The sequence below is a fragment of the Lonchura striata genome, chromosome 1 (genome assembly GCF_050655825.1).
Source record: "Lonchura striata isolate lonStrDom1 chromosome 1, ASM5065582v1, whole genome shotgun sequence".
Lineage (NCBI taxonomy): Eukaryota > Metazoa > Chordata > Aves > Passeriformes > Estrildidae > Lonchura > Lonchura striata.
This window is the reverse complement of record NC_140703.1, coordinates 9198497-9211716: the sequence shown is the minus strand read 5'-3', so window position 1 is coordinate 9211716 and position 13220 is coordinate 9198497. Positions and strand designations below refer to the sequence as shown.

Sequence of the window (13220 nt, the reverse complement as noted above, 5' to 3'; positions counted from 1 at the left end):
CAACAAATGTCAGGACACCAACTGAGGCACACGTTTAGATTTCAGCTGTGTAAACATATCAGTACTCTAGCTAACCCCTTTCATAACGACAACAAGCAGCTTAAAGTGTACAGTCCAGGGATTTGTTAGTGATAAATGTGCTGCCAACATCACAGGTTGGGTGGGTACCTCTTTCCTGAAAAAGCTCCAGCCCTGACAGTGGCTCTGTCAGACTCGGAGTGAGCAGAGGCAGCTCTGCTGCACAGAGGTTCTGCAGACCCACACTGGGACTCCCCTTTTCTCCATCCCCAGGACAAGCCTGTCTCTCCTCAGCAGATCCCTGTGAGAGGGAAAGGGCAGTCCACTCTTTTTGGAAGTGCTATCTCAAAATGACTTCAGGCTCAGGTGAAAAACAAAACACATTTCAGTAGCAAAATCCAAACTTTTTTCCTTTTACTGTGTGTGATGACCAGGGTCTTTTTCATTTCAGTTTTTTAAACAGAATTGGAATTTCTGTTCCCTGTGCTGAAGCTGTTCACCTTTTCTCATTAATTTCTCTCTTCTTTTGCATTATTTTCATGCCTCTGAACTTCCTGTGAGAGTGTTTCTTGCAGAAAAGATTCAGAGGCCTCTTTGATAAATTTCTCTCAAAAATGACTTATCAGCTTACATAGATTCCTTGAAGGCTGCAAACCAGTGTATTAAAGCAAATTTCCAGAAGATATTTTCCTAAAAATCCTTTTTATAATTTAAAAAGACTAAGCACTATTCTCAGACTGATAGAGGAGCAAGTTGCTAGCATTTCTGAAACAAAGAGATCAGTGAAAGAAAAGCATGAGTTCGTTCATATTTTCTATGATGAAAATCAGACCAAATTAATGACCGCCATAATCAGGTTTAGACCCACAGACCTTAGGAGCCCTCACACATGCCAAGTGTCAGGCTGGCTGATTGAAAATATTGCTATGGGCATCTTTTGATCTGCATTGCTGCTGACAAAAACTGTGCAGGTGTAGAAAGGTCATGCTCCACTTCTCTGTAGATACCAGACACCTCTATTACCTCAACAGAACTACTCATTGGAGTGGGTACTAATGGCAAGTATTTACAAGATCAGGATTCCAGTCTCAAACTATACAGAGACATGCAAATCTACATGATGTGTTGCTTGTGGATTTTTGTGGAGTTTAGGTTGGTTTTTTGGGTGTTTTTTTCATATTTTATTTAAAAAGCTAAAATGCCAATAACATGCTCTTGAATTAACTTTCTTTTTTTTTTTAGTTACACATACACAGCATTGTGAATTGGTAAGTGATACGTAAGGTGTATCATTTATATATCACTTGTAGATCGATCACTTGTAGATCTGTTTCTCCAGAAGGTGCCATATTTAAATTAGTTGTTTTTATCCAGACACCATTATTACTAGAGTAAGAACTTTTGTTCCTGGAAAAGAACTGCCAAATCTGGTCTTCAGTTGCCCTGCCAGAAGAAAGAAAGCCTGTGCACAGTAAAAATATAAGGACAATATCATTTCTTGATCAAATTTTGGAAATGATTTTGTTATCTGAAATCTCTGATTTAACCATCTGAAATGCTGCCATTTTTTCAGAAGTCTCTTATACAATTAGTAATGGCAAGAACATTTTGAGTCTGAATAGCATGCCTATGTGAGAGCCTGAAACCATGCAGCTTCCAGCATCTGGGAGTGAAGTCTCACTGTTCAGCAAGCTGCTCTGAGAAGCACAGATAGCTCTTCCAGAAGCTGGAAATGCTGATACAGAAGTGTCAAATAAATAGCTTATTTGCTTTAATTGTACTTCTAACCATGGTGTTTCATTTACGATCTCTGTCTTTATTACATATAAACAGATATATGTTCTTTCACAGAATCACTTCTGATCTTTCCAACATCAAATCTGAGTCTCTGACCAAAACAGAGATAGGTGTTGTGGTCCTCACAATAGTAAACAATATGTGCACATATATTTTTATATATATATATATATATATATGCATAGATATATGACTTTTTGAATATATATTTCAAAGCACAATTCAATTTTTTTGTTTGGTGTGTACTTGTGTCTGATTTGTTGTAAATTTTCTCAGCTGTGCCGAGGGGCCTGGCAGAGCAGGGTGCTGACGGTCTGTGCCCATGTGCCCGGCCAGCTCGGTGAGCAATCCAAGGATGATCCTTTGTTTTGCTACCTGAGGGGATTCAGCTGGAAAAAGCCCCATAGCCAGCACCAGCTCTGCTTGAGGATGCTGTGCTCAGCTCCAGTAGGAGCATGCTGGGAGGACAGGATCCCTCACCCCCTGGCTCCCAGGAGCATGGTTCCACCAGGGACAGCTGACTTAATGTGTGTCCTTGTGTAAGGGGCCATGCTCAGGATGTTTTTGTGTGAGCTGTAAACCCATGTCACCCTTAACTTCATGTAGTTCATTCATTGCAGTCCACAAAGCAAGATCTTTAGTGCTTTGCTCTACTGAACTTTTCCCTTGTCTGTAATGGATTGTGGATGGAAGAGGGAGGAGGGGAAGGTGGCAGGGAAAAGCAAGGGTTTGATTGGCATGCAGTGATTTTGGACTAGCAGGAAGCAGGCGGCTCTGCTCTCCAGCCCCCACATACTTCTCAGTCCATGTGTGTTGAGAGGGGAAAGAAACCGATATTGTTCCCTCTAAAATTAATTCCCAGTTAGCCAGTTATTCCTGGTTTTTAGCTCAGAGCACACTGTAATTGCATTTTTCATTTCAGTAATTATAGAGGATATTAAAGTGGATAGACAGTTGTAGCAATCTGGCTCTTTAGACATATCTACTTGTCCAAGATCAAATGGCTACAGCATATTCAGGGTTACAGTCTCCTTCTTTTCCTTCTTGTTCTCTACTGCAGTGGATTTTTTTTTTGGCGTTACCATGACAACACTATATCTGGCTGCCAGCTCTGTCGTAAGTTATTGAACTGAGACTGGCTTTTGGTTTAGCAGATAATTAGGTTCTGTCTCACAGGTTCATTTTCCTGTGACTGGGACATGAATATGACCTACAGCTGGCCTCAATTTCAGTGTCACAGACAAAACTTTAACCCTTCCTAGTCCCGCCACTACTGTACCCACTGCAGCGGATGGTGACAATTCCAAACCCTTTCCCGGGGGTGCTGGACACAGCACACCCTCCCAGGTCCTCAGGGCTCGTTGCCCAGGCTGTGTTAATCCCCAGGGAGGAGGAGGAGGAGGACAGTCCAGCTTGCACCCCCATGCTGGGCGGGTGGGGAAAGGGTATCGCTAGCACCAGATGAATATTGATTGTCTGGTATGGAGATTTGTCGGAAAGGTAAGTTCACTGCTTGATTAGTGACCCTTTAAATAATAGAAATGCACAGGGTGGTGACAGGCCTTTTTTGCTTGTCTCATGAATATGAAATATTTACGAGAGGTCTGTTTTAGCACACAGCACTCCATCTTAGGCTGGTACCTGCAGTGAGAGAGCAAAGAAGCTACAAAGAACCGACATATTGTTTCTTTAAGTACTTCCCTGATTTTCCTTTCTTCTTGGGAAAAAGGAGGGTCCAGACTCAAGGCTCTGGGCATCTGCCACTGATGAATACATCAGTGCCTAGCACCCAGGCCCCGGGGTGGGTGCAGGCAGAGCAGCACCACATCACATGGACATTTGAGTTCACAAAATCAGGCTGGAGAAGGAGGAAGATCCACCATTTTCTTCAGTTTTCAAATGTGCTCTTTCCCAGCATTTACATGCAGTGTAACACGGTCTTACAGTTTTAGTGATTTCAAGGCACGATATAAACCCCTCTCCTGTCTATGAAAAACTTGCAATTAAAACTACTGTTGGAAGGGATAGTTTGTGAGATTTCACTAACAGATATTTGCATAATTTTGCCATGGGATAAGGTAGGCTTTTCATGCCCTTAAAAGAGCAAAGCAGGTTTCTCTCCCAAAGCTTTGCGAGCACTATCCATCACAGGGTTCTTGTATACAGGATATCCTCTGTGCGTGCTATGGCAGGGTGGACACTTCTTCTCAGCTTCCCTCCCCTTTCCTCACCAAATTTTTTGTGCTGATATCACTTGATTAGAAGATCAACATGTAGAAGGAGAATCTTGCCTCTGTGGAATGTGTCCTTCTGAGCTGATCTCCCAGCCTGTGTTTGTTGATAATGTTTGAAACCTGTCTATTATACGGAACAAAGAAAATGGCATTTCATGAACCAGAGATGGTGACTTCTTGCTGAAGATAATGCTGAAAGCTGCAGATTTAGCATACATGTATAACCAAAACTATCACAAAAAGGCCCTTGAGGTATTTCTTGATTAGCATATTTAGTGTGGATTAGACATCCTGGCAACAACAGCATAAAAGTTTTGCTGTGTGGTTAAACTCAGAGTGGGAGTGGGCTGGAGGGGAGGGTCCCCCTTGAATTGCAGAAGACGGGAGAGAAACTCCACGTGCTGGTTGGCTGATAAATTATCCAGCTGATGGGTGTTAATGAACATTACCCCATCTGGGACCCCACAGCTCTGGTTGATACCACACCAGCAGCATGTTACAATATACCAGTGGTATATTGCTATATAATAAATTTAGTTCTTTATATAAGCAACTTTTATGGGTGTTTTAAGGTTATTTCCCCACACACACACACACCTTTTTTTTCATATTTCATAACGAAAATACAGACTACATAGTTTCAGTTTTTGTTTAGAGTTGGTTTCGGTGCCTGGTCCTCATATTCTGGCATAGTCCTGTAATGTTTCATCTGTGATCACAGTATTAAAGCCAAATAAAACACTGTTTTCATTGTAACCATTACAGAAATCAAGCCAACATTGCCAGTGGGATTACATTTTATAAAAATAGATAAGAAATCTCATTGTTTGGCCTAAAGCAACCTGACATTGCCCCAAAAATATTTGCAAATGAGGGCATGTAAACCAGATCACAGGGAAGGCAGGGAGGGGCACAAGGAAGATGATGACTAAGAGAAAATGATTTCATGATTACCAGTTTGACTACTTAAAGTGAGAAATTTTATTCTAGGTAATTAAGCCCACTACCCACCCCAGTAAATATTGTTTACAACTGGCAGCAAAGTGGTCTTTTCTTGAGGATGCAAATCTGTCAAGTCCTTCTGAGCCCCCAAAGTCCTTCCATAGCTGATCCTGTCTAATGTGAAAGACAAACACTTGCAGGATCTCTCCTGCTTTCAGGTGCTGAGACCAACACACTCCTTTCTCTTTATTCCCAGAACAATTGCTAAAAGTGGAACACCAGCAGAAGATCCGGCTAGAAAGAGGAAATTACAGCATTTCATGCATTTTAGCAATCAGTAAATGCCCTGTAAACTTAGTTTGAATGTAATACTTTGCTGTTTAGAACTAACTAACCTTCTTTACTACCCTCTGACAGAACGTGCCTCTACACATTATTCCCTCTGTGCTGGATGTTGGCTGCTAAACTGAGTTACACAGAGTCATGTCTGTGTTATGTACCTTGAGTAGGTTGTGAGAATACTCCCACAAGTGTGCCTTATCCTCTTGACTTCTTATCACATTTTACCTGTATGTGATACTTGACCAGGAGAGCAAAAATAAATCCCTTAATTTAAATATTTAATTGTGATAGCAACATCAGAAGTGCTTCAGGTTACTCTGATGAGTTCCTCAGAGCCATAACAAACTAACAGGAGTAAGAAATACTCTGGTTTAAAATCTGGAATGTCTTTTCTTTTCCTCTGGCTCTTTAAATATTTAAGTTTTTTTTTTCCCTTATGTTATCAGGCAAATAAAAAAAAACCTTAGTATCATGCCATTAAAGAAATATAAAATGACATAAATAAGAAAGGAAATGTTTCCCAGTATCTAGTATGGTCAAATTAAAACATATACCAAGAATGAGAGTAGGACTGTGTTCTTTAAAGATTAAACTTTAAATTAATGATAAGACTTTAAAAATTAGCTACAGTTCAATTCTTTTCAAAAGAAAGATGATACCGTTTTTCCAAAACCAAAGTGTTGTTTCCATTCAATGCTTGATAATTTGCCTTGTAGAACCCATGAGATGATGCCTCCACAAACAGAACTGTAGGTTGTTGTCCATGTAATGAAAGATGAATTCTTAAATTTTTAATTTTACAGGTTTTATGAAACCTCTTTTTTTATTAAAAATTAAATCTACACAAGAAAATGCAATTTTATTCAACCCTGAAGAATAGAAGTGATTTTTCACTGTAAAATAAACAAAATTGTGACAAAAGCTCCAACAAAACTAAGAATAAAATTTGAGATATGTGCTCCACATTGAAACAGATGCTTGACCCAGAGAGCACTGACGTCTCTTGCCTATACAGTGGTGCAGAACATGTGTTTACTTTTTTGGCATTCCTAAACCAAGGAAGACTGTGGCAGAGGAATCACTCAGAGGAAGGGAAAATGGACACTTCTGAATGGTGATACTTTCTTTGGGTTTGTACAAACATCATCATGAAAGTCTCTTCATGTAGGTGGAGGGACCCAAACACTGTTTTCCCAGCTCATGTAGCAGACCTTGGCCAGGGTGGAAGTTCACCTGAGCAAGGAGGTCCTTTTTAATATTTAAAATATACACTTTATTTTTAAAAGCATGATGAGTGAACTTATTTATTAAAAAGTGAATTACAAGCTGTATGGTTGACACCTTAATCACTCAAATCTAATGATTCTTTTTGACCTTTTTAAAAATAATTCCCATTAAATAATAGCAAAAAATACTTTAGGCAGTGCATTTCTGGCAATCATTGCACTTCTCAGGTGACTGAAGTCACTTATTCTTCATCCTCATGCTTCACAACACATCTGAGGCATGAAATTATTCTCTTCCAGTGTGATGCCTTCTCCTGCTCATATTGCTTAAATGATTCTTAAGGATTAGTGTGTTAAAAGCATTGTGAGAAATTCGGGGCAGGGTGGGGGAGGAGAAGATAAAATTTTACATTAGAGTTATCAACCTGATCCACATTTGGGTGATTTTTATTCCAATCAGAAGGGCCTGGATCTAATACACATCCCTGGTATGGGCTAGCAAAAATATGGAGGACAGAGTGACTTCCTTGACAGTGTGGTGTGAATAAAACTGGTCACATATAGCAGAAACTGTCAGAATTTAGATGGTTTTTTATTTGCAAGAATAAAGAGAATCCACTGATGGGTATTGCCAGCTGTCTCCTGCATGCAGGTACCATTCTTTGTTCCCAGGATTTTATGCATTCAGCTGTGATGTCTCTCTAAATCCTTTTACCATATCTTGATTGGTTTGCAGACAGAATACAAATTCTCTTGAGACAAATGTACCATTACCATTTTAAATTGTAATCTTTTTCGGAAAATGTTGTTGGATTTTTGTCATTAACATTTGAGAACAAAAGACTGGAGTTTCAACATTTGTTGCCACCCGTAGGGCTTTTCCTCTTATAAGGTTCTAGTTGCAATACGAGGAAACAACATTAGTTTCATGTCCTTTGGAAAACAATGTATAGACAATCAGAGAACCTTACCTTCTGTGCATTTATTTTACTGTGAGCAAGGACTGTAAAACACCAGCATGCATTTTAGCTGGAGGACTACAGAAGTAATCTCTGAAGCCAATGTTGGGGAAATAGTGTATTTACTAAGTCATTACTTAGTAAAGTCCTTATTTACAAAGCCCTGGTGAGCACTAATCTCAAGATTAAACTTGTAAATGTAGCTGCATTCTCTGATGAATCAAAATTTTAGCTGTTTCCATTTCTGCCTCAGTGAAAAACTTCATGTATTGCAGGAAAATGCTAGAGCTATTAATAAAAGTAAAAGGCCCGTTTCATATCCAAGGCTGCATCACTGAGCTGACTGTCCCTCAGTATGAAATCCTGTATAAATGCAATCCAATATTTATCAGTAAAACCTTACAACATTAAATGCAGCAAAAATGATTTTATGCTCTCATACAATACATCATTCATACATAAATAGCAAATGTCATGTGATAGATAATATATAGTATATAATGTATATAGGATGTGTTTAAAAAAATTTTTATTTCCTAAAAATAAAAGTTTTATTTCCTAAAAAATTTATTTCCTTTTATTTCCTAAAATTTCCTGTTTATTCTCTTCCTGCTGTACCCACTCTCAAACCCCTTTCGTATACCAGGAAAGTAGCAAAAAACCAGTGACAAAATATGATTGCTTTTCTGTTTCACTAAGTAAAGGCCTTTGTTAAAATTATTTTTCTCCCCTCTTTATTTGATGAAATGTATAAATTTTTACAACTTGTATTTTATTTATATATCTTGGATGATCACTGCTTATGGCATTTTTCCTCACAAGAGAGATGAAAATGTAATTCTCAATGTCACCAAAAAACTGCTGTCTTGCTTTTCACAGGTGAGAGGCAGCATCCCAGGAAAGTCTAACCCCAGTTAGATGTGCTGTAAGTCTTATGTATCTGCCTTGTCTTATGTAGATGATGTGATAATGATGTCTTGTAGAATAAAATCTTTATTTAAAGACAGAATTGTCAAAGTTCTTTTAAGCTTGTTCTCCAAGTCATTGCATTGAATTCCTTTCTGGAAGCCTCACTGAAAAGTTTGTGATGGTTTGTTTGAGACAGCTACTGTGTCAGTTCTGGTCCCAGTGGGCATATACATTGCCTTTTACAAAGACTGAAGGGACTGCAAAATAAAAAGGTTCTCAAGCAGCAGGAAAGAGTTCTAGGATAGATCCAGGAAGGGCCACTGTGGTATTTGCAACATAATTTTTACATTTTCTGATTAATTTTTTAAGTAAAACATATGTTATAGTCATATCAGGCAGTCTGTCAGTGAATAGCAGACTCACTACATTTCAAGAAATGTTTCTGTTGTGTCTTTCAAAAATTTTCATCCCTTTTAATACTGTCATTTTGAAATGTAATTTATCCAGAAAGGGAAAGGAATTGTTAGCAGGAAATATTCATCTGATGTGTTCAGCCTGAATATGGGAAATAATAGTGAGAACCTTCATAAGCTGTCTTGTCCCACTTTGCTGACCTCAACAGTTTAGACAACTTGGAAAGGATTTTCATCTCCTATGTCCAAGCTGAGTGGCAATTCCAAACACTATGAATCCAAATTCTTTGCCTCTCACTGCTCTGAATGACCATAGTATTTAAGATGCTGTGGGGTGCAGTGTTATGAAATGAATGCAATCCCATATAACTCAGTGGTTTGATTCTGTGCACACCTGGGAGAGGTTTGGGAGAGATATTACATATGTTTCACATCTGTTGGTCTCTGGAATTTTGATGCACTGGTCTTTGGCTTGTTCTTTGCCCATTCATATTGTACCTATTTAAACTCCAGATGTGAATAAGAAAAATTAATTTCTTCCTATCTCATCTTTTAATACTGTCATCTGAATACGAATCTCAGCTCTCTGGAGTATATTACACAGAATTTTCATTTTGTTTAGTGATTATTAATACTTCTGTAGCTGTGAAACAGCCATATTTCTTTTTTAAGCTCTACACAGCATACTACATAGCTTGGGATGTGAGTTTTCTGCATGCCATTTTATAATCAATAGCAGGTTTTTATTTACATTTTCTTTCTGACCATTTTTGCACAATATGCTTATCTTTTTTATTATTCCTAGCTAGAAAATGCCAGCATAATTTTATTTGCAACAACTGACATTTTGATAGGAAAAAAGTACTTAGTTAAGTATTTTTAAATTATTCTTGGTTTGTTTTTCTTTTCTTTGCAATACCAGGTATCACCTTTGATTAATAACAATCATATATAGGCTTTGTTCCTCTTATCTGGGTGTCAGCAGTAATTGGAATCCATATCCATATCCTACCTTGCAATCATTCTGCAAAAGGCCAATAAATTCCCGCTGAGTGTGTTACTTGTTAAATTTAGTGCATTACATTCAGGGTAATGAATAAAAGCACTGGGCCGTTACTGTCTGGTTGGCAGAGGAGGACTGAGAACAGCCAGACTCCCCTGAGGCCCCAGGCAGGCTTAAAACTGTGACAGGCAGAATCAAGGGACTCCCTGAGCATCGCAGTTCAGTTTGTCTCCCTTAATTTCCTCTTCTACCGAGATTTTTAAGGGAAATGGAGGTGAGATAATCTTGCAGCGAAGCACAAAATGCACTGTGCTGGTATACAGTACTCCCTGGTGCAGATTCTCTGCTAGGCAAGTAATGCATCTGCATTAAACATTCAGCTGATGACAGATCTGACTTTGCTTCAAGGGATGCATGTATCATATACATATATATATATATATATATATAATATATGTGTGTGTGTGATGTATATGTATATATATATGTGTGCGTGTATATATATGCATATATATGTATATATATGTGTATTTATGTATATATATGTATATATATGTATATATGTATATGCACGTATATATATGTGTGTATATATATACATGTATATATAAACGTGTATATATGTATGTATGTATGTATATATATATATATATATATATATATATATATATATAAAATAGAGATATATATAGATAAAATATACAAACAAATGTAGGATTCTAACCAACCCATGTAAAGCCTCTGTTGGCCTCCTGACTGATAAAAATAAACTCTCAGACTTGGATGTTTGAGCACTGCTTTGGCTGACACAGGAACAGCTGTGTGTCTCCAACTGCGGGAAGAAACAATATGTACTTCACTTCTGAACCTGGGCCTGGGAAGTTCATGAATTTCAGTTCCTCCTGGTTGGCACACAAATTTATTGTGATAAAATGATGAAAATCTGATAAATAAGGTTATGGAAGAACTGAAGTAACAGGACAGAATCTCAGTGAAAGGATACACAAATCTATTTTGGGGAGGCTGGGAAGGAGTTTTGCACTTTGCCTGCATCCTCCCTTTTGGTTTTTTTTTTTTTTTGGTGACTTTGGACAGTGGGATCCTCTGAGTGAACTCCCTGTCTTGGAAGAGGGACTCAGGCTCCTCTGTGCCTCTGCAGGTTCCAGAGTCAGGAGTGTGGAGAGCCATGCTCCCACACGTGACCCTGCAGAAGGGAAGTGGCACATCCACCTACAGCTGGAAATACACCTGGAGCCTTTCCTTCATATTCCCATGCCTGTTCCCTATTCCTTTGGAAGACCATGAAAGGGAGATTAGGATGATCATATTCAGACCCAGTATTTTCTGCAGCTATAAAGCGATGAATTTTGGCAATATTTGGATGTTTATGGTAGTTGCACTCCTTTCAGGGACACCTGTCATGGCCAAAAATCTCCTGAACTGGAAATACTGGTACGATGTCAACATGTATCAGTGGAGATCTGATCTCTGCTGGAGCCAGAGGCAAAGGTTTTACTTCTTCAGGATATTATCAGCTTGGAGCTGCTTTATTGAGTCCTTCTGAAGCAGAACTATTTTTTGTTGTATTTCATCACAACAGCAAAAATCTTCCTCTTATCCTTCAAAAGCAGATTTTCAAAATTACTGAGGTAGCAAAGGTGCTTTGGGCTAAACCCACCACAGGATTGAGGTTATCCAGCTTCTAACTGTCCCTAGTGGCTTAATTTTTTTTTTTTTTCATTTTTGTGATTTTGGTATTAATGTCATTAAATATTGGCTGAAATAATTTGCTTGATTGTGCTTGATTGTGAGAAAAGAATTTTTTAAGCAGTGGAAGGAAGAAGATAAACAATACAGTATCCATATCTACATGTAAGATTTTCAAGGGTATTCCTTTCTTTACGAGTTTTGAAGATTTAAAGTTTAAAGATAAATTTGTTGAATAAAATTACATATATGGGATATCTGTACTCCAGGATTGGACTGTATGTTCAATTCCAGAAGTAACTGTGTCTGGCAGTTCAAAACTAAGGAAGGCCTCTGTCACCAGAGGGAAAAACCATGACCCTTGCAGTACAAGTACAATCAAATGCATCAAATAATTGCTCCAGTTTGTTAGAGTTTAACATAAATCTTCCCCAGCATGAAAATAAGTATTTTGTTTTGTTTTTTGATATGGGTGATCTCACACGAAATGAAATATTTGGTGTTGCCCTGTTTTAAATGAGAATGTGACTCATGATGCTGCTAATAGTTATTTTCTGAAATTGCCGTGTTGTTCATTATCTTAACCTTACAATATATCATGGTTCTGTCTGGCAATTGAATTAAAACTTAAAATGACAAATCAACATTTCCAAAACACAAGCACACATGCCTATGGAGCAAACCCATGGAGAGAGGTTTTGAGAACATTTCATTGAGAAGACAGTTCTGGCTTCTGATGTGGTCTTGTGGGAAGCCTCCTAAGTAATTTACATTTCATTAGGGAATGCAAACAGGTCCTTGATTCTCTCATTGTTGAACTGGAAAATACTGCAGATGACCCCAGATCCTCCAAAGAAATCCTTCTGAATCATCACAGAAGGGAAGCTGGGATTATTTGCTACGTTCTGGAAAGCTCCACATGTCTGAGAGCTCCAGTCCCCAATCTCAGGTCAAGCAGTGGTTTTGTTCTGTGCCAACCATTGACATTCATTGTTGATGGATTTTTATATCATCTTCTCATATTCAACATTCCTTTCAGCTGGAACATTTAGTTTAAGGCTATCTGGGTGCCATGGATGGAATCATCTTTAATCTTCTTACCATAAGAAACTGTGCAGAAGCAGACCCAGGTGCAATGGCTGTTGACTGTGTAGATTTTTTTATATCAACCCATTAACTTTTGCAGATGGTTTGTGGGTTTTGTTTTTCTTTCAATATGTTCATGTTCTTCTCCTCTCTACCTTTTTTCCTCTATTGCTCTTGGGGCAAAATAAACTATGACAATGATGTTAAATGTAACAACTCTATGAAAACTCTTATTATTTTAAAAGCCCATTATCTGACATGAGAACTTCATGTTTTTCAAGTATTTAGTTACTTTCTGGACAATGTGTGCCACTTAAGTCTATATAAGTAGAGCCAAACCAATACATCTGGAGAAGTAATGAACCACAGTACTGTATTTGTGTCCTTTCCAAAAAAAACTAGTCTTTTGCCTCTACTGCCAAGATCTGGCAGGTAGCTTTGAGGAGATTAATGGCCTTGGTGATTGTTACTATTTGTGCCTTTTTTCCCCTTCCTACACCTAAATTATTACATTCCAAATGCTTATTTACTGGATAGCATGAATGTGCTGGGGGAAAAAACACCCAAACAGTCTAGCATAAGGC

The 13220-nt window shown here is 38.2% G+C and overlaps 1 protein-coding gene across 9 annotated transcripts in view; it reads left to right on the top strand.

Annotated features, from left to right (window-relative positions):
• LOC144248939 (uncharacterized) overlaps window positions 1-13220 on the top strand; it is a 409608-nt gene that overhangs the window by 335479 nt on the left and 60909 nt on the right. For 6 of the 9 annotated variants that reach the window (XR_014957940.1, XR_014957939.1, XR_014957937.1 and 3 more), the window contains one exon: window positions 8398-8443. The exons of the other annotated variants lie outside the window; for them this stretch is intronic. The gene's annotated coding sequence lies outside the window, so the exon portion shown is untranslated. The remainder of the gene's footprint in view (window positions 1-8397; window positions 8444-13220) is intronic. 9 annotated transcript variants of the gene reach the window in all.